Source organism: Sceloporus undulatus, chromosome 5, assembly GCF_019175285.1.
Source record: "Sceloporus undulatus isolate JIND9_A2432 ecotype Alabama chromosome 5, SceUnd_v1.1, whole genome shotgun sequence".
NCBI lineage: Eukaryota > Metazoa > Chordata > Lepidosauria > Squamata > Phrynosomatidae > Sceloporus > Sceloporus undulatus.
In genome coordinates, this window is record NC_056526.1 from 34,199,666 (window position 1) to 34,218,780 (window position 19,115).

The 19,115-nt window shown below is 42.6% G+C and overlaps 1 long non-coding RNA gene across 1 annotated transcript in view; it reads right to left on the reverse strand.

Moving 5' to 3' along the window:
* The window catches only part of LOC121931870, a 147,497-nt gene extending 129,785 nt beyond the window's left edge, over window positions 1–17,712 (reverse strand). Inside the window, exon 1 of the long non-coding RNA XR_006104221.1 lies at window positions 17,039–17,712. This is a non-coding gene — a long non-coding RNA (uncharacterized LOC121931870). The remainder of the gene's footprint in view (window positions 1–17,038) is intronic.
* Between the last annotated feature and the right edge of the window lie 1,403 nt (window positions 17,713–19,115).

Consider the following 19,115-nt stretch of genomic DNA (forward strand, 5'->3'; position numbering starts at 1 on the left):
ATTAGGTAATGGCTCAGTGTTCAGCTATTATTATTATTATTATTATTATTATTATTATTTCAAATTTGTATTGAATCACGCCAAAAAAATAGTATAATAGGAGTGTGTGTATTTATTTCTCCCTTCTCTCCAAATCTGAAGACCCTTGATGTGCAACTTTAAATAAATATTTGATGCACTTTAGAGTTTTAAATCTTAAATTAAGTCTTGGTGGTCCACAGCAACAGAAAATATTTAAAGATGGTCTGTGGTAAAGAAAAGGTTAAAATTGCTGCCCTGGATAAATGAATTCATTTGTTTTTGGAGTTCAGAGCAGTACTTAGATTATTGGGGGGAGGGGATGCAGAATGAGACTTCCCATCTTACCTTTCATGATGACCCCACAAAATCCCCATTTTAGAACTAGAGTTGACTGAGCTAAATCTGGGACTGTGGATTTCATTAGGGGAATTGCAACCCAACTTATGAGGATTCTACCAGAGCTTGCTGCTCTCAGTAACTTGAGTCTAACAGCTCTTACCAGACACCTTACTTATGACAGATATGTTAGGTATAACAGTGTTACCCAAACAGTGATTCCAACAGAGTTATACTATAATTTCCACCACCGCCAGCTACCAGAGTGAAACTCAGAAAGAGTCCTCCAATATAGATCTCATCTTTTCAGTTCAAACAGAACATTCAATCAAGATTGACCTACCCCTGTACATACAAAAGATGTAGGTCACTGTGGAATTAGTGAAGTTAGTGCTAACCACGTGTCTGGTTTCCAATTACCAGCACAGTAAAACATATACCTGTCTTTCATCAGGATGCAGAAGGAGTGGGGGAACAATCCAAGGCACAACCTCCACCCACATACCCTCAATGAGTAACCAATGTGTAACCATTTTAAACATGCCCTATTCTTCAGGGACACTTATATATAATATACACACGGCAACACTTGTGTTGCTAACAGTGATGCAAAGACATTTCTCAGATTATCGTCTCTAATAACCATCTCAAGAAAACATCACAGTACTTTTTTAGATTTTTCTTTCATCTGTCTGTCTTGGGGTGGACACACACACACTGAAAAAAGAGGAGGAGGAGGAGGAGAAGGAGGAATACAATCCCCTTTTCCAAAAGAGAGAGACATAGAGAGGCCACTGTCTGTTGTCCCCTTTTAATATGGTTCTAATACAGTACTACACTTGGATACCTTCCAAGAGAGGACTGGCCTCTGAAAAACAGGACACATGACCACTTTAATTTGTGTGAATGTTCAGTTGAAAGCACTGGAAACACAGACCCAGAGGCATGAAAATTTGCTATGCAAATGTAAAAATGTTTAGAGAATTACTGAGCCCGGAAAACTTAACAATGGGACTACAATTCCCAAAATCGCCAGAAAGCATGTCCACTAAAGGGATTGTGATTCTGGTTCAATATTTGTACAACTGAAAGACTTCCTTAGGTCACATATGGTTCTCCTTCTACACAAACCCAACACTTGTTTCATCACCATCCCACACATTCCACAGCCTTGGGATCCCATGGAGTTTGGAAAGGTCCCCCATGAAATGCCAGCTGAAATCTTGGTATAGACTTGTTCTTCAGAAATACAGGCCATCAAGCAACCCTAGAAATAACACTTGCTCATCTCCCCCTCCTTGCTGTTTACAGCTTCCAAATACTTGTAGGCTGTTGTCTGTCGTGTCATTGTTTAAACAAACTATACATATTTAGTCCTTTTAATCTTCCCTCATAAATCAATCTCTCCAGCCCCTTAATCATTCCTGTTACTCTTTTCTGAATTCCCTCCAATTTGTCAACATCTCTGTACTACAAGGACACCCAGAATCAGAGGCGATTTCTAAGCCTGGTCTCACTAGAGCAGTATAGAGAGGAATCATTACCTCCAGGCACCTGACAGAATTTCTATGGATATTGTCATATAGAGATACCTCATTACATGCATTTGACACTGGGGAACAGAACTTGATGGGGGGTATCTTATTTTTTAACATTGGAAATTATGCTGATGCATTGTATCATACCACATTCAGTTCTCTTGCAAAGCTTTATCATAGCCCAACCAGAGGGCACCCCTTGACTGTCTGTGGTTTGTCACCCACATTCCCTAACACTTTCCCTTCTCAAGCCAGAAAGAAGCTGGATAAAATGAAGTAGAGCTTTGAAAAAAATATCCTTTGGACTTTCTAGACTTACCTCCCACCCTACACACTTATTGTCCTGCCTCATAAAAATCCCAGAATGATCCTTTTGACAGATCTCAGCCTACCATTTCATAGAACTGGGAAAATGTCTAGGACATTTCACAGCATTGACAATGCTTACAGGACCAATATATCCATACTGTATTTTGTTTGTGTTTGTGTGCATGTAAAATTTCACAATGGTTAGTTGATCTGAATGTTGATTTATTGCCTCCACTGTGTAGCTTTATCATTTATCTCTGTAGTGCTTTACTATGTTTCCCCCAACTATATTAATATTTTTTTATACTGCTCTATGTCATTTTAGCTACAGGTTTTCTATGGAAAAATATTCTTAAAACAATTCTAATAATGAGAACAAATGGACCATTTTCCCAATGGATAGGCTGGCCCTGGCCAGTGATACTATGTTTACATGATATGTATTATGAATGCCAAGGACAAGTTCTATTTTTTTATTTAAAAAGTGGTGAGCATGAGACTTTAGATACAAGCAATGTTTCCACATCACACAATCACATCATTATGATACCAATTTAACTGACATGCCCAAGTAGTATGAAATCCTGGGATGTGTAGTTTCATGAGATACTTAGAATTCCCTGCTGAAGCATTCTACGCTTTAGTTCAAGAGAATGCACTACCTCACCAAACCACAAATCCTAAGATTCCACAAGATGGAGCTATGGCAATTAAATTGACATGAAACTATCATTAACTGTACAGTGTGAATACACCCCAATGAATTTTGTAATACAACATTCCATGCAACCCACCAGCCGTCAACCACCTTTTTCATGTATTTTTTCATTTTCTTTACTCATTAAAAATGGCACAAAATCCACTCAATGTTCAGCTCTCTTTCTTTCTTTTTTCTTTCTTTCCTTTTACTTTTTCATGTGTCTGTATGACATAACCTTTTCTGCAGCTTCTTTCATTAAAGAATTTCCTAACAACACGTCTGACTCAAGACATTTTGCTGCCTAAAGCAAGAGCAAGAAATGGCAGTCCCCACTCACTCAACCAAGTCAAGGTAATACTTTGCATAATACTCAAAGCCAGCCAAATTAGTTTGGTACATGAGGCAAAAAAAATCACATAAGCACCTTTCCCTATCTCTGGAAGTATAAAATACAACAATTGCTCAGTTAATGGGTCTTAATTTGCCATCCTCTCATGACATTCAAAATCTGCTGCCTGAAGCAGACACCTCACCCTGCTTGAAGACATGGTCAGTCTTCCCAGCAGTTCCCCAAATTTTACTTTGTAAAGCATGATGTGCAGGGATGACATTGTATAACATGAGTGAGCAAGTGTGGCACTCCAAATTTTTTGGGAATGCAGCTGTCATAATCCCTAACCATTGGCTATTTTTGCTAGGTCTGAGAAAAACTGTATAATAAAAATAAACATGAAAAGGTCACAGATGTTCACCACTGCTATATAGCAATAAAAAGTAATTTTAATAGTAGGAGCCACCATTAATAGAGGAGCACATTGCTGAATGTGATGCAGTGGCTCAAGTGGTTAAGACACTGACTCTGTTGTTTGCAAGATCGGCAGGTTGGCAGTTGAAGGCCCAGGTGTCACATGATGGGGTGAGCTCCCATCACTAGTCCCAGCTTCTGCCAACCTAGCAGTCTGAAAGCATCTAAATGCAAGTAGATAGGTACTACTCTGGTGGGAAGGTAAACAGTTTTCTGTACCATCATGCTGGCCACATGATCACAGAGTAGTCTCTGATAACGCTGGCTCTTCGGCTTAGTTAACGGAGATTAGCACCACCCCCTACAGTTGGACATGACTTGACAATCTTGTCAATGGGGAATACCTTTACCTTTTTCCTTTACATTGCTGAAACAGTTGTGACACTTGATTGCCCCAATGAAATAACAAGCATGATGTAATTTATCTAAGGAAAGGCAAAAAGATAACATACTGACCATCAGACAGAGAAATGCTAGTTCTTATCTACAACACCCAGAATTTGAGTCTTTTGGAAATTTTAGCCCCTCCAAAAGTACATTTTCCAGGCTTTAGCTCCTGAATCTAATTCTTGTTATTTGCTGTCAAATCAACTTCAGCTTATGGCAACCCGGTGAATGAGAGACTTCCAAGATTCCTGGTCAATAGATACCCTGCTCAGGTCTTGCAAATTCAGACTCACAGCTTTCCTGTTAAGTCTATAAATCTGTAATGTGGTCTCCCTCTTTTCCTATTGCTTTCCTCTTTACTAAGCGTCATCAGTTTTTGTCCAGAGAGTCATATCATTTTATTATATCTTCAAAGTACAACAGCCTCAACTTAGTTATTTTGGGTTCTAGTGAAAGTCCAAGAGTAGTTTACTCTTAGACCCATTCATTTGTATTTTAAGCAATCCATGGTATCTCTGGAAGTCTTCTCCAGCAACAGAATACCTTTACCTTACCAGCCCATCTTTACCTTACTTGTAGCCCTATAACTGTCCATGTGTGTCAGGAAAAAAATAAACCCTTATTATACCCATGCTGAAAAATCCTCATTCTTTTTCCCTGGGTGTGCCCCCAATATACAGACAATCAGAAAAAAAATTTAAAAAAATCAGTAGTGACTGTTAGTTCCACATTAGTACGCCAGTGAATCCACTCTATGTTTTAATTCAAACTATGTAGTTGCTATCCAAGGTGCTAAATCCCTTCCCCATACCTTGACTAGTTCATATAAAGTTTAGACTACAATCCAAACCAGATTCACTTCCCCACCAGCCACCACAGAAAGTGTAACAGTCTGTACAGAATGCATTATAAAATTAAGTCATCTTACTATCGGTGCTGATTTGGTCATTAGTGGTTTTGTTCTGAAATCAATAAATTTCTTACTTCTTTCACTGCCATTCCATTTTCTTTTTCACTCAGAAGTCTATTTACTCATGCCATCTCCTTTGCCCATGTTTTCCTGTGTGCCCTGAAAAACACAACTTACAACCCACCTACAGTGCAACTGCAAATGAGAGGCAACATCTGATTTTGGAGATCTGACATCTCTCACTGGAGACTATGGGTGCAATTAGCCACCTGCCTGGTGACCAGATGTCTAGGTGAGTCTTGGTTCCTTATATATTTAGAAATACACATGTTCCAGCCCCATGGCTTGGGACTGGGAAAGAAAGGAAAAACCTCAAAAAAACCCTGGCAAAACAGAATCAAAGAAAGCACAAGAAATATAATGTTACCCTACCACCTGAGCTGATTTTCTCACAAACCAAATGGTCTTGTTTTGCTTTCGGAAGATTCTCAGGCTTCCTCAACTCTTTGAGGGAAACACTGCTGTAACGTTACATGAAAACTGTAAAGCAACTTTCCAAGCTCTATCCCAGAGGTTAGTGATCCTACACCTTGTCTAGTATTTTTCCTTTAAAAAACATACTGACATGTTTTTATGAAAGGATTCACAGCTGAATGGTAAAGAAGCACTGTGCACATTCTTGAATTTAATATCTGGTATCTCCAAGGTAAGAACTTGGCTTGAAACTTGAAAAGCTGTTGTCAATCAGAGGAGATATTAGAGTAATTGATGAATTAATGGTCTGAGTCATTATAAGACAAGCAGCTCAGCAATCCTAGTCTTCTGAGCAGTAGCATATGTGACTCATGATATCCAGAAACATGAAAATGCCACAGAGTGCTGACATCAGCAATGGAAAATCCACTTATCTGTATGTGCTACTTCAGTGCTCAAGGTAGCCCTCATCTGCATAGTACATGCTGCACAGTGAAAACATTAAGGCATCTTTGCATGGGGAAAGATGCCTGTGATGGAGAAGAATGATTATTCCCAATTTTACAGACAGACGTGGTGGGCACACTGACAGTAAATAGCTAGTTATACTCTGGAAGCACAAAGAATGCATGCAAAAGAACTAGGAATTCATAACAATCCTCCTGAGTCTCCAACTCCAATGTATTCATTTAAATATTTTATATTTTTAAAGAATACAGAGCAGTTTTCAGGACAAACAAACAAAACCAAATATAGCCACCACAACATCAGTCATCCAAAACAACTCCTGATAGCAATGCAGGGCAGCAGCAATAAAGTTGCACACTGGCCTCCAAGTTCTCTCGAAAGCTTGTCAGAACAGAAACACATAATAATGATATGATAACCCTGTTTAAATATTTGAAGGGATGTCATATGGAGGAGGGAGCAAGCTTGTTTTCTGCTGCTCCAGAGACTAGAACGTGGAACAGTGGATGCAAACTGCAGGAAAAGAGATTCCACCTCAACATTAGGAGGAATTCCTGACAGTAAAGGCTGTTCAACAGTGGAACAAACTCCCTTGGAGTGAGGTGGAGTCTCTTTCCTTAGGGGTCTTCAAACAGAGGCTGGAAGGCCATCTGTCGGGGATGCTTTGATTTAGATTTCCTGCATGGCAGGGGGTTGGACTGGATGGCCCTTGTGATCTCTTCCTTCCAACTCTATGATTCCATGATTCTAATTGCCAGGAGGCTCAGCAAAGAGGTGCTCTTACATTCTTCACTGTGAAACACATTCCCAATGCCCCCAACAACATTTTGGTGGGACTTCATAGCAATATTCTCTCTCTCTCTCTCTCTCTCTCTCTCAAACTGGCCATCAAGGTCTAACTTTCATGCTTCCTTCTTCCAATATGCAAAGCAGATGCACTCTAGTGCAGAGATGTGCAGAAGGCAGATCAGGTTCTAGTGATCTCCTGATAGATTTCTGGGCAATCTGAAACAGATTAACGCATTTCTCAAAGATGCCACTGCAGGCTGTTTTCAAGAGCTGACTCATTCATGAAGAAAAGAAGCTATGCACAGTGGTAGCTGCTGTGGCAGCAACAGAACCCCTACATGCCCATGATGGCTGCCTGGCTGGCTGGCTGTCACCATCAACCACTTCCTCACCCACACCCTCGCTGCACATGATGGAGGAGGAGATGATGATGGTGGTGGTGGTGGTGGTGGCGATTCTGAAGGTAGTAGTGGGTGCATTGGAAGCAGGCTGAGGAGGAGGCAGTAGCATGCTGCATGTCCCTCTCCAGAGACCAGCTCCACCTAGAGCTGTATCTTGGGTGTCTAGTTCCAAGGAGTTCTCATAGCCAAGGCACTATGGGAGGGAAGCCCTAAAAGATGTTTGCTCTTCTGCAGAGGACATACAGCTGCCTCTTCTTTCCTCTCCCCACCCAGCATTATGTGTGGGTGTTTCTACTACTGTACTCACAATAACAGCACCAAGTGTTCGCTCGCTCTCCTCCATTTTTTATAAGAACATGGGAGGGTGCAGAGAGACATCTACCACTACTGACTCTTCTTCCTATACTAGGAGGGTATTTTTCCTGTATGGCAGTTGGCTAGTTGCAATTCTGCCACAACATGGGCAAGTAGTTATTAGGGAAATGCTTTGCTTCCTGCTTTGAGCATCAGGATACCTTGGGTCACTTTTGTGCTTGACAGAGAAGTAGGTATGTGGGGAGATGATGCAGGCAGTGTAATCTGTGTTTATGTTTTTAATAATCCACTCCTCTGGAGCTAGAAGGAAGAGCAGGGTGGGTTTGATTTCCGTGATTTTCCTGAAGGTCCCTTTAGTGGCTGTTGTTAGAAGGTTATGGGAGAATCTTTGGTGAGAGCTGGTGAAATGAAGGAAGAAGCACTAAGGAATTTAATTTCGGATCTGCAATCTTTGTGTCCTAAAATGAACACAGCTCTCTCCTAATCCCTAAAACTGTTCTACAATAAAAGAGATAGCCTGTCATCTGTCTCTCTTCATCACTGGTAGTTTGCTTGTTTAACAGTTAGCAGTTAATCTAAAGCTGAAGTTGTCAGAAAATTTATCTGCTCTCCAGATTTGAAAGTTTCTTATCCCATCAGTAACCTGTCCTCAAGGGCCACTCTGCATTTTAGTGTGCCACAGGGCCATTAAAAGAAAGATCCTTCTGCACTCCTTCTGTTCTCTGTTGTTAACAGAACCCTGAATGGGACAACCCCTCATTTGACTGTAACAAGGGAGGCAGCCTATATTAACTCTAAGGCCATCCTTCATCTCAGATGTTCATGCTGGCAAATTCATTATTTATGTTATGCTGTTGACAGCCAAATTATGACCTTTTCACACAACCAGCTCTGCCTTTGGTAGGGTAGAAGGAGAAAGAGTGGGGGAAACAGCTAAGCATCACAAAGCCTATGGTGAGGCAAAGGTTTAGTCTACCAATGCATTGTACACACTGAACTCAGCAAAGATTTGAGTGATGGCACACAATGGCGAGCATTGGTTGTGGAGAATTTGGTTGATGGACCAAATAGTGTACTCACTGGTGAATCCTAAATCAGTGACCATAATGCAGGCTAATGCAATTGCAAAATTTCACAGGAGGGTAATGGGATGCATTTTATTATGTAGTATGTCAACTATTGTACACAGCCTTGATCCTTGGAAGAGGCGGGATAAAAATATTATTATTATTATTATTATTTATAAAGCGCTGTGTACATTTACAGCGCTTTATAAATAAAGGATTATTAATAATAATATTATTATTTTATACTCCAGCCCCCACAATTCCACAGCCAGGATGGTCACGAGGCATGAATTTGCCAAGTAATGAATTTATCCCATGAAAGTTGAGATTTCTGGAAGGTGTAGTTGAAAAATAATCTTTCACAAGCTCTGCAATTACAATGGGGATGAGATGGCTGTAGAAACAGGCTGAAAGAAAATTGACAACCATCTTTGTGAACACTAATTTATCAACCTTGCATTCTTTAGAAAAGGGAGGGAAAGTTTTCGTGAAAACATTCTCACCAGTTTAGTTCTCCACTGAGAAAATAAGGACAGAAGTATTTCTTGAAGCCTAACCTCCTACCCATTAGGATCATCATTCATTTGTGGAGGAATTTTAATGTACCAACTGCTACATGATCTTTACCTTGCTTAGCTTCACAATTACCATGCATGGTAGATTGCTTGCATTCCAGCTTGATTGACAGAGGAGAAGGGCATCTGAAAGTTGGCCCATGCTAAGGGGAGAAGTCTGAACTTTGCTTTTTTTGGGGTGGGGGCCAGATATAAATTCAATGTCTTCTCTACAGAAGCACACCAAGTCAAGTCAAGCTTATTTAAATACCACTTACTGAACTTAGATTGAGTTCACAGATTTTTTTCAAATGTATTTTATTACTTGCTGATCAAAATATTTATATCCCACCCTTTATCCGAAGAACTTGTCACATTAAAAAAAAACCTAACAGATTTAAAGCAGTATAAATAATTAAAATATTTTAAAGGCTAAAAAAGCTTTAAACAATTAAATTAAAATACAAGTTAAAAGAGTTTAAAACCATGATCATGGGAGGGATTTTGTAAAACCAGTTAGGCCCTAAAAGTTTTCAAGAACAAGTATGTTTTTACTTGTCATCTAGGCAGCAGCAACATTGGTGCCAATCAGGCCTCCAAGGGGAGGGTGTTCTATAACTGGGATGCCCCACCAATGTCCTCGTATATATATAAATATAAATATATTCCAATAAGTTGCTTATTAATTTTTGTGTTTAAACCTAATGATTGCAGAACAAAACATTCCAATCCTTAGTATAATAATGCTTGATTCCTAGCAACAATTCATGTGTTGTTCCTGTTCTTCCTCCACCTTTTGGTGGCGTGCTAGGGGAATTGAACTTTCTGCCTGCATGAACCTATTCTTATTGTAACAACCAAAATCAATAGATGCAGATGCATGACTTCAACAACATCAGTTTTGTTTCCCCTGCATGATTTTTTCCCTACCATCTTTGCCTAATGATAAGTTTCAAAAGCTAGTGTGTTATAGATATTCAACGATACAGTCACCCCTCCTAACTCACGGATCTCAGATCCATGACCTTGAGAATCCACAGAGGGCTGACGTCCACTATTTTTAATAGGGTGCGGGCCTGCGCACGAGCACAGGAATGTGCCCTATTCAAGCCTATGGGGCTTGAATATGTGCGAGGCTCTGTTTTCATGGGGGGCCCGGAACAGATCCTCCACAAAAATGGAGGGCCAACTGTAATTTGACCCCAGGTATAAGCCGAGGGCAGGTTTTGGAGCCAAAATGATTGATTTTGATATGACTTGTAGATAGGTCAAGGGTAAAACCTAAGGAGATGTAACAAAGAATGTAAAGATCAAGGCAAAGGAAAATGGTGCCAATGAACTTACAAAATTCCAGCAGGCATAACTGTTTGTGCTCACCCTAAAGGATGGATGGATGCTGGTAAACGTGGCTGTGTGGTGTGTGTTGTTTTCACTGCAACAGAATCTAAAACAGCTACTTCACTGGATGCTGTGAGTCAAAAAAGATAGTATTTTATCTTTTGCACTTCAGCTTATACTGTAGTCAGATACCTCCACTTGATATATAGCATATAATTTCTATCTACTCTCTGGCAATATTTGCATGTCTCAAGACTTCTTTCCACTGGAGGTAGAGAACCATAAAAATATTGTTTTTCATTCGAATTCTCCCTCCCTCCCTCTCTCTCTCTTTCTCTCTCTCTGTGAAACATTTATCAGGGAATCTTTAACAATAACAATAGATCTGTTATTGGGGATAAACGTTCCTGAAAGGCATTCTTGATCCTCAGCCAAAGAGTTCAGCCATAATAGAATATTATGTGTGTATAGGTCGACTTTTTCATATCTTGGAACATTCCAGATGTGTCAGACTACAACTCCCCATGTCCCCAGTTACCAGGGGCCCATGGTGATTTGGGGATGATGGAAGTATAATCCAACAGACAAGAAAGACATGAGATTGAGGAAGATGTTCTTGCTTATCCTCTCAACAACATGGGGACAGGAATGAGGCCCCAAAACAGGTCTGACCATTGCCTGGCTTCAGGTTTGAGGTGACCCTCACAAAACTCTTTCTGTTGGCCCCTGGCAAGTTTGCAGGGTGACAGCAGCAGAGTCTGATGATGGCACCATTTTAATTTCCTACAATGTGCCCATTTAACATTATTCTGAGAATTATGAGAAATCAAAAGAGTGGCTCCCAGACCTTTACTTACAGCAGCCATTTTACACAATGTCCTGGAATGTGAAGTTTAACAACTTCCTCCTAGAGCCCAGTTCACTGGAGGCAATTTTAATTTAGCACACAGCCCCAGAATGTTGCTAATTTTAAGGGTCATTGTGAGTATTTTAAATGGTGGCTCTCAGAGCCAGACATAGACGGGCCTTGGCAGATGTGAGTGGTGGACCCTCCTAGAAACTGTGGGCCCAGCAATGTACTAAAGGATTGTTCTGGTGTCACACCTGCCCTCCAAATGCAAGAATATTATTTGATTTAAGAATCCTTTCACATTATACCATTCATATGCAATAATTCCACTTTAACTGCCATGGCTTGAGGGAGAAAGCTTGAATACCACCAGCAAATACAATCCTTCAGGGCTTTTAAGTCTTAAAGACAAATAAGAGGCAAATGAAACCCCCAAATTGGAATTGAATTCAAATCTTTGCTTTGCTGAGAAGCTTTCTGGGTGGCCTTGGGCAAGTCTCTGTCTTTCAGCTAACCTACATAATGAACATGCTGTAATGATAAAATGATTCCCTGTTCCCAGAAGTAAAGCAGGAGACAATCATAATGAACTACATACTTTACCATATTTTATCTATATAGTTATCCTTATAGCTAACTAAGATTGCATCTACATGGTATAAATAATGTTGTTTGACACCACTTTAACTATCATGGCTCCATCCTACAGAATCCTGGCATTTGCACTCTTTGCAAAGAAGACCTAAAGACCTTGTAAAACTACAAATCCCAGGATTCCACAGAATGGAACTACAGCACTTAAAGTGGTGTCAAACTGCATTATTTCTACAATGCAAATCATAGAATCATAGAGTTGGAAGAGACCACACGGGCCATCCAGTCCAACCCCCTGCCATGCAGGAAAACCAAATCAAAGCATCCCCAACAGATGGCCATCCAGCCTCTGCTTAAAGACCTCCAAGGAAGGAGACTCCACTACACTCCGGGGGAGTTTGTTCCACTGTCGAACAGCCCTTACTGTCAGGAAGTTCCTCCTAATGTTCAGGTGGAATCTCTTTTCCTGTAGCTTGCATCCATTGTTCCGGGTCCTGTTCTCTGGAGCAGCAGAAAACAAGCTTGCTCCATCCTCAATATGATATCCTTTCAAATATTTAAACAGGGCTATCATATCACCTCTTAACCTTCTCTTCTCCAGGCTAAACATCCCCAGCTCCCTGAGTCGTTCCTCATAGGGCAAGGTTTCCAGACCTTTCACCATTTTACTCACCCTCCTCTGGACACGCTCCAGTTTCTCAATGTCCTTTTTGAATTGTGGCGCCCAGAACTGGACACAATATTCCAGGTGGGGCCTGACCAGAGCAGAATACAGTGGCACTATTGCTTCTCTTGATCTAGGCACTATACTTTTATTGATGCAGCCTAAGATTGCATTGGCCTTTTTTTGCACCTTATTTCTCAATATATGTATCTTTAGAGATATCAAAATTCTTATCAGCTGGGAAGATATGTGCATTTTCTGTTAAAAAAAAATCCACAGAAGAGCCTTTGCCAAACTGGTGGTCTCCACATATTTTGAACTAGAACTTCTGTCAGCCCCAGCCCACAAAGCTAATGGGCTGGGGTAATGTGAGTTCTGGTCTTTGACATTGGGGGCAGGGACGAGGATGGAGAAGACTGTTCGGTTGGCCTTCCATATCCACAGATTTTTTATCCATGGATTTAACCACCCACAGCTTGAAAATATCCCCAGAAATATACATTCCAAAAAGCAAACCTTGATTTTGCCATTTTATACTGTATTTTACTATGTCATTGTATATAATAGGACTTCAGCATCCGTGGATTTTGAAGTGGTCTTGGTACCAAGGGCCCACTGTACTAGAGGCACACAACTCTGGTTTACTACTGATATTTCTGTCACCTACTGAGGCAAGGAAGAGAAAAGGCTTCAGCTCTGACTAATCTTTCCCATATCTCAGTCAAGGGTCTTTACCACCACCTGCTTGATCTTTTTAACTGGAGATACCAGGGAGTGAAACTATGACTTTCTGCATACAAAGTATAGACTCTATCACTGAGCTATGATCTATGCATCAGGTTATAGAACTTTCCTCACAAGCATCCTTGGGTATGCTGCCCATGATTCCAATGGGCATTACCAAATAGTGGAAACATTCCTTATTTGGTCTACAGCTTTAAGACCACCTACAAGTACATACAACTTGGGCCATGATGTCTGGGAGATGCTGTTGTAGATCCCACAAGCTCTGCTTCAATAGAAATTTCAAATCACATCAGGAAAAAATGGCAAGATGTATTTTCTGCCTTCATGTTATGAGGTATCTACAAGTTGCAAGTTCTTTCTCCCCAAAAAGGCTACCATAACTTCTGTTTTGGTGGACATACAAGCCTTTCATGTTTAAGCATGAATTCATAATATACTGAAGTAGAAATGGAAAAATGTAGACTGACCAGCTCTCCTTGAACTACAACCCCCAGTCATGAAGTTGCAGTCCAACAATGCCCAAAGGGCCAGGTACTCACCATTTTTGTACTAACATGTCTGGCTGAATATCGGACTCAGTGGCAGTAGTACGGCAACTCTTTCATGCTGTTATTATGGTTGCTGGCTGCTACTAAGCTCCATCTGCTTTCATTATTCATCCACCCATATTATAAGTGTTCTTCTTCTCATTTAATCAATACTGTAATAACAATCATTATTGGTTCCCATTTTCCAGTAGGGGATCAGAAACAGAAAGAAGATGTGCTTAGAGTATTCTGAACAGCCCATAACAGAACAGATGCTTGGATCAACTTCTTCTAAACCAGTGGCTCCCCATCTTAGCTCTTCAGATGTCGTGAGACTTTGGTAACCTGAAGCAACAGCCAATTTTGACAATGTGAGGGATTCTAGGGGCTGTGATCCAACAAACATCTGGTGATCTCTCTGTTTTAGACTCATATCTATTGCTTGCTCCTGATGTCTTTGATTCTAGTCACTAAAGACAGTCTTATCCAATTGCTTCTAGTGGCCCTATTAGACTCCAGGGCTGTACCCATTTCCATGAAAGATACATCTGAGCAAACATGCATAGGACTGTCCTCTCTTGCTTCCCCCTCCCACCCCCAGGAAATTTCCATTAAAGCTAAAATATTATGGATGCTTATGTGAAAGCATATCCCAAGGGCTGGAAAGATCAGGAAGACTGACTTCCAAAAGAAACATGTTTAGAATTGAGATTAATGGAGGAAACTTTTAATAAATGTCCAAATTTTTGCCAATATCAACATTCACATGTGCATACCAATTTTACGAATGCCTCAAAATAAATCCATCCATGTCCCCACTTTTCAGATAGTTATCACCAGTATTCACAATTAGATGACTGTATTTGGCAGTAAATTGCTGAGTTTAGAGATTTTGATTTTTAAAAAATACCCAGGATTATCAATATTTACATGTCTATATTTACTAAACCTGAGGTGTTCATTGTGACAAAGCCATTAATCTTTCTGGTGCACTACCATGAAAATGTTAATAGATTTCAAATTTCAGCATATTTATGTCACCTACATTCAAGTAACTACTCTCAGGAAAAGTAGTTAAAACAACAAAGCACCCATAGAGTCTATGGGATTGTTTCCTAAATATCTGTGCTATTAGTGGATTCTTTCCATTTATGCTCTCACTTCTGCTCTTCTAAAAAAATGAGAGTGTCCATGTCTCTGATGCTAAGGATGCACATAGAACAAGCCAAAGTAAGGAAGGATGGCCATGATCTGCTCTCCCCTTCCCTCCTTCCTCTGGTTTCTATCATATCACCATCACAGCCTCTACCACCTGCAGTTTCATCACCTGGCCTTCCCACTAGGTGAACTGTGGTGGGGAGAAAGCATGGAGAGAAGCGGGGAGGAGCTGTTCAAATAATAGGCTTTGCTTGAAAAATGTTAGCAACCTCATCAACATGCACTTTTCCTGGCTCCACCAGGAGGAGGCTGTTCACTCACCACTACAAATGCCAAAATATGGTGCTGTAATGGGAGAATAATATCCAGGGTACCCCAGTTCCCATCTCCTCCTGCTGTTTTCTAAGCACACATCATACCAAATTCTTTGGCTAACATACCCCATTGCTTACCAACTCCTGAACCCATCCTCTCTGATCTACATAATTATGCTGTGGTGGAGGGGGCAGTGTTATACACATAAATCCCCTTTATATCCTGCACTATGATCCTTCTGCTCAAAGCCTATCTGCCTAATTTAAAACCCATTAGGTGGAGAAATTGCATTATTATTATTATTTGTCTACAAAGGTTGGACGTGGGTTTATTAACAGATTTCATGGAGCATAAAACCTGTGCTCCTGTACATAACAGGTACCATCCAAATCTACTGGGATCTGTGAGGCATACCGCTCACTTGCATCCACAGCACATTTGAAGAACTGTTAATACTACGCCTGCATCGGCACATTTGCGTGCATACATGGATGCAAGCACACATGTGTGGCCAGACACCTAGGAATGTGTGCCCAGCAGTTCCTGAGCACATCAGGCTGCAACAGTGTTAAGATTTGTGCCACTCTCTGGCTAGACCAAGGTTCTATAATATTACCGAGCAGCAGCTTTGCTCTCTACATACTCTGAGGTGAGGGTGTGATGCAATGGTTTGCCTTCTTCCCTCGATCCAATTTTTTAAGGCTCCCCTCTCTGAGCTTTGTGCCCCAAAGCAGGGAGCTGCCATATTAGAAAATATATATACCCACCTGTTTCCACAGAAACAAGCCCCCTCCAGATAAAACTCTAAAATGTATGCATGGGCAGTCCACTCACAACTTGCAGAGGCATGCCAGGCAGTACCTATGGGACATCTCCTTGGGTACAAAGGGCCAAATCTTATCAATCATACACAGTTGTATCAGCCTTAATATCCTATATCCACATGTTCTCATGCAGGGAGGAAGAAACATCTCTCTGCATGCAGCCAAAAAGGATCCAGCAACCGCCTCCAGGACTTCTCCCCATCACCCAAAGCACAAAGCCCACGCACAGACACTGTCCATCTCTCTCTCTCAATCTCTCTGCAAAGAGCCCCTGCCAAAGTTTGCTGTGATGACACAGAGGCAGAGGAAGGAGGAGGATGCAGGGCTGGAATTCTCCCCTCCTGTTGCCACCACCATGCTCCACCATCACTACCATGGCTGCAAATGGAGAGGGGGCGCACTGAGCCCTCCCTCCTTCCCTCTCTCTGCTAATATTCGCGCAAAGCCTGAAAAAAGAAACCCAGCCAAACACAGCTGCACACACACACACACACACACACACACCAGGCTTATGAACTGGGCGAAAAACCAGGGACAAGCCTGAACAGATTGAAGCAAAGCCATTCCTCCTTGACATGCGTTCACCTCACCTGTATCGCCTTCCTGGAGGCTCCTCTACCTTTTCTCTCTCACATAACATACACACATCATTTGCCTTTCCCTGGCTTGAGCCTCGGCGGCATCAAAGCAGCAGCGACCAAGGATGGGGGGGGGAGAGAAAGGGGCAGTGGGGAAGGTGTAGGGAGAAGAGAAGGGAAGAGAGCTGATTCCTCTGCCCCTCTAGACAAGGCAACGCGCCAGAGAAAGGGACGAGCTCGACAGATCTGTAATGGAATCGACACCCAGCAGCAGCAGCAGCATGGTGCAGGCTGCTAGGAGGGATGAAGATGAACCACAAAAGGGTTGAAAGCGTTAAGGAGGAGGCGGGGGGGGAGAGAAAGACATACCTGCTTCTTTGCCTGAGATGCTTCTCCAAGTTCAGGTTTTGCATCCCAACGAGGGATCCTGCAGGAGGAGGAGGAGGAGGACGAGGAGGAGGACGAGGCGATGACGGCGGAGACAGCAGCGGCAGCAGCGCTGGACCACTCTTCATTCAAATTCCTAGCAATTGGTGACAGGAGGGCTGGCTCTGAGGAGAGAGCGAAGAGGGAGAGAACAGGGAGGGGGGAGGAGGAGGAGGAGGAGGAGGCTGCGCGCTCGCGCGTGTGCCTGGAGGGATGTGTGGGGGGGGGCACGCGCGCCCCTGGTTGCTTCTCTGGCTTTTCCTTGCTCCCGTCTACCTTCAGAAAGGGTACCCCAATCGCGACCCACACAAACGCACACTGCCCATTCCCAAAGGCCCCCAGGAGCCTGGACAAATCTTACACACACACACACACACACTTTCTACAGAGAGAGGGAGAGAAACATTGTTTCCCCCAAATGCCCTCAGCAGTCTTCTTGTGGACGAGCCTTACACATAAACACTTTCTACACACACAGACACACCACACACTGCCCACCCCAAATGCCCTCAGCAGTCTTCGTGTGGATATGTCTTACACACACATTTTCTACACACAGAGAGGCACACACACAGAAACACTGCCCACCCCAAAACGCCCTCAGAAGTGTTCTTGTGGACAAGTCCTACACACACACACACAGCCTTCGTGTAAACACTCCTCACACACACAGACAGACAGAGAGAGAGGGCTGCCCAAGACGCAAAGACCAGAGGGGGAGCAAAAAAATCACACAAAGCTGAAGAGTGTGTCTGTTGTGTGTGTTTATGTGTGGAGAGGCAAGGCTCCAGCCAGCCAGCCAGCCAGCCAGCCGGGGAAGGCCAAAACCATAGCAGCTAGACTTGGGCTAGCGTAGCCCTGCCCTACCAGGCAAAGGCCGAGGAAAGCCAGCCAAGCCACCGCCTCTATTTATTCCTCACGCTTTGTTTCTGGGGAGTGTGCCTTGGGGTTTGGGAAGGAGAGCCCTAGTTTGGCCAGACCCAAGGGGAAGAACACAAGGGGAGTCAACCGCTGCTCCCTTGCTAGTATCCCTGCACCCCTGCGCGTTCTCGCGCGCAACAGCTGGTTGCTGTCACGCGCCTGCAAGGAACGGCGGAGGCGCCTGTTTCCCGCGGGTGCAGCTTGCAGGCGCCTCTGCCCTTCCTTGCAGGCGCGTGACAGCAACCAGCTGTTGCGCGCGAGAGCGCAGGGTGCAGGAAGCCAGGGCGCGTGCGTAAAGGGGACCATCACCAGCAGCAGCAGCAGCAGCTGCAGGGCACGACTTTCTTTCCCACACCCCCCACTCCGCATGCGCGCTGGACCTAAGCAACAGCTGCTGATGCTGGGGCAAGGGACCCTCCCCTCACCTGAAAGAACAGGGGCTGGGCAAGTGTGCTTGGCCTCGAGTTTCCCCCTTCAGCTCAGCTGTTCCCACTGGGAAAACAACCACATACACACATGCCACACTAATAATACTAGCACCCTGTAGACATACTAGTAAAATAAGCCGTAACAGGATTTCTAAGTGTTTGCACAATATAAGCCATACCCTGAAAATAAGGCATAGAGATAGGCCCTGCGCGGAATGGAAGGGAGCAGAAAGATTGGGGCCAGTGGCGCTAAAGGAAATGGAGTCGCAAGAAATTCAGGACGGAATTCCAGGTTTGGAGAGTTATGGCGATGTTCCAGAAGAAGACAACTATGTTTGAATAAATATAGATTGTTGTACCGTACTTAATAAAAATAAGACATCCTCTGAAAATAAGCCATAGTGTGTCTTCTTGAGGAGTCAGTGTCTTGTTTTCAGGGAAACACAGTAACAGTAGTAGTAGTAGTAGTAGTAGTAGTAATAAATATTTTAAAACATCAAAATTAAAAATTACTTTTTCAAAATTAAAAAAAATAAAAAACACTGGGGCCTCACATTTCTCCTCCTACTGAGCTTTGCCCCACTCACCCCGTCTCTTCCACATTTTAATGGGGATCAGGCCAATGCTACCGCCTGTTTCTGCCCAAAGGCAGATGCTTGAGGAGCAGAGGT